We start from the raw sequence: 3149 nt of genomic DNA, 5'->3' as shown, positions 1-3149 counted from the left end.
ACTACATAGAATACAAGGATATAGAACGAAAGCTAATCTAAAGTAGTCAATGTATGACTTTTTCCGCTCTCCGTTTTTAGTATCTACCCTTTAGCTTACTTGGGGAGAGTAAAGTGACAAAAGTCTATGCTCTCCCTTACTAAAGGGACACTATATATTAACGTTTATTTCAAAAATTTTCGCAAAAAGAACATTCCTTTCGAAAGTTGCATTAGAGCCAACAAAGTGATAAGACGTTAGTAGAAATGTCATTATCGAAAACATTTACTTTTTGTCGAACTACTGGGTAACAACGGTCCGATATTGTCAATTTTGATGACTGATATTACTCATTTTCAAATTGACAAGATCTATGAATATATAATATTTGTATAAAATTTCAATCCTCTAGCTGCTCTCGTTTAGACCTTGTAGAATCTACAAGAATCAAGCAAGGGTTTGCTATTTAACAGCGGGTGAGTATGTTGTATAGGAGGAAGTCAATCTTCACTCTATAATTTACTAGGACTACGAAAGCTAGCCCAAATTTGTCAATATAAGTATGACAATAAACCTTTTTCGCTTACCCTCTAGATTACTTGAGGAGAGTTAAGTGACAACAGTCTCTACTCTCCCTTACTAGAGGCCACTTTTGGTAAGCAGAACTGGCACTGTGGGATGAACCAAACGTAGTGTTACGGTGTCCAAAGGGACACTATATTGACGACTATTTCAACATTCGTTTACAAAGAGAGCATTCGTGACGTAAGAACAATTACAGCTATTTGGTGGTAAGAGATTAAAAGAAATGTCATTTTCAGACATTAAACGAGTTATTATTTTTCTTAACTAGAAGTCCTGTTTCACGAACTATTGGGTAGTGTAAACCATCCGCACATGAGTGAGTAGGAGTTTTTTTTCAAGTCTCTGAACTTTTATTTAATGGTGGTAATAAATTTTAAGAATTTTAAAAGACAAATATTTTGTTGCTCTTTTTTTATAAACGACTAAAGATTTACATGGAGCAATTTCTAAAGATTAAATCCATTGTATTGTGGAAAATAAATGGTAGTTGTTTTAAATACCAAACAACAGACAAACAAACAATGTAACATACGCAAGGAACAGTATAATATTTTATATATAAACAGAAATAATAACGAAAAAGAAAGAGAACAGAACGCACTGTGGGGTAACGGTTAGAAGAAGGGGGTTTGTCGAGTTTTATAAATTTTAGAGTTATGATGTTTTAAGAAATATTTAAACTTTTAGGTGTCACGAGCATAGAAGAGTAAATATTCTCTTTCGTTAAAAAATTTTTGAATTTCTTAAATTGTACCATCTGATGAACAGGAACCCAGGTTCGTATTCTGTGTGAGTAATCATTTGTGATTAAAACTAAATAAAACAATGTTTTAACTCCTTATTTGTAAGTACTTATTTAAGTAGCATTGTATAAGCTGGTAATAAAAAAGTAGTAAAAAGCGTTTTTTTTAATCTAAGTTTTAGCTAGGATTCTATATTAATAATATATTTAAGAGTTTTGCAGCCTTTAGATTTAATGCAGGAATGTTTTTTTATTATACACATATAGAGTAACTTGTATGTTGTTAGATTTTTTCTCGGAAGAATGTTGTAAAGTTTTAGTTTCAATAAAATTCATAGAAATTTCAAGTATTTACTATCAGCAGCTCAAGTATTTAATACACATTTTGCTATTTTCATCGGTGGTTCGTTGTGAATATATTTATTTTATAATACTTATATCCTACAACATGTGAGGATAAATATGTATTTTTGCTGCTGTATGTAACGTTCAGAATTCAGTCCCATGCCGTTTATGCAAACGTTATTAAAATCGCTTTAATCTTAAAGCATTAAATTATGAAAATTTTTTGGAATATTTGTCAAACACAAATTTTTAAACCAAAGCTTAAAAATTCGCTAAATTCGAATCTAGGGTGAGAATTTCTGCATCTGTAATTCGAAATCGAAATTCGAATCGTAAACATTTTCTTTCTTTTTATAGAGATATTTCCACCTTAAGCTTGATACAAAAAAATGAACAAAATTACATTATTTTGTAATATTTTTTTCTAAACAAATATTTTTTTTTTAATTTACGGAAAGACAGACATTTTTACGTCGAATTATAAGATGATTTGGGGTTGATTATAATATTTTCAGGTAGGTGTTGATCCAATATTTTCGGTCATTATCAACAAAAGTTTTCAAGCTTTAGTTGAAGATATCTGGAAATTTTTTCGGCTTGTGTAATTAGTCATAAGTCTCATAAAATGAGGAAAGACAGATCAACATTATAGTACTTATTACGGAAGCTAAATTAAAGCTTTTATCTTTTTTAAAAATCTTATTTAAGTTTCGGCATATCAGAATGTTTAACTTATTTAATTTCATTTCAATTAGAGTAGAGAAAAACACCCTTACCCTACTGTTTATGTTTTCACATAAATTGCTTATTTAGTAAATTTTCATTAATCATTTTTTTCTTAGAAATGTCAGTATCTATTTAACAGAAATAACTGTGTTCATGATAGTTTGTTGTCGGTCTGGACCAACTTTACTTTATTATTTGTTTTATAATCAAGTTGAACATTTTTTTGCAAAATTTTTAAAAGTTTAGAATATACAATTTAAACAGAAAGTACAAAATACAAAAAACTTTTAACCACGTTTATGCACAGTTTAAGTTTCTTCATAGTATTCACATGTGCTTTATAGCAATACATATGTGTGTCATTGGCGAAAAGAATTTAAATTTATGAAAAAGATTTGTTAAATTGCACTGAACTGGAAATTGTGCAACAACAAAAAAAAAGTATGAATTTCGTGCAAGTGCAAGAAAAATATGAATATTTGAGGGCACACAACTTATTTACAGTGGCAACTTAAATGAATGGAATCTGCTTTTACTTTTACTTAGAACAGTTAAGCTTAATATTTACCATTTTTTAAGAATTATTTATTATTTTTTAACAATTTCGAGACTATATACACTATATTGAGAATTTTTTTTTACATTAGCCATTCCCATATGTCAGTTTTTTTTTGCATGATTTGTTACTTGGAATATGTGCTTTAAACCGATGGTATTTCTGAAATGTTTTTCAAGAAAAGTAAAAACGTGTTTATTCCCCAAAGGACATACA

Source organism: Lucilia cuprina, chromosome 4 (assembly GCF_022045245.1).
Source record: "Lucilia cuprina isolate Lc7/37 chromosome 4, ASM2204524v1, whole genome shotgun sequence".
NCBI classification, from domain to species: Eukaryota; Metazoa; Arthropoda; class Insecta; order Diptera; family Calliphoridae; genus Lucilia; species Lucilia cuprina.
The sequence above is the reverse complement of the archived record's forward strand: the minus strand, read 5'-3'. Positions refer to the sequence as shown.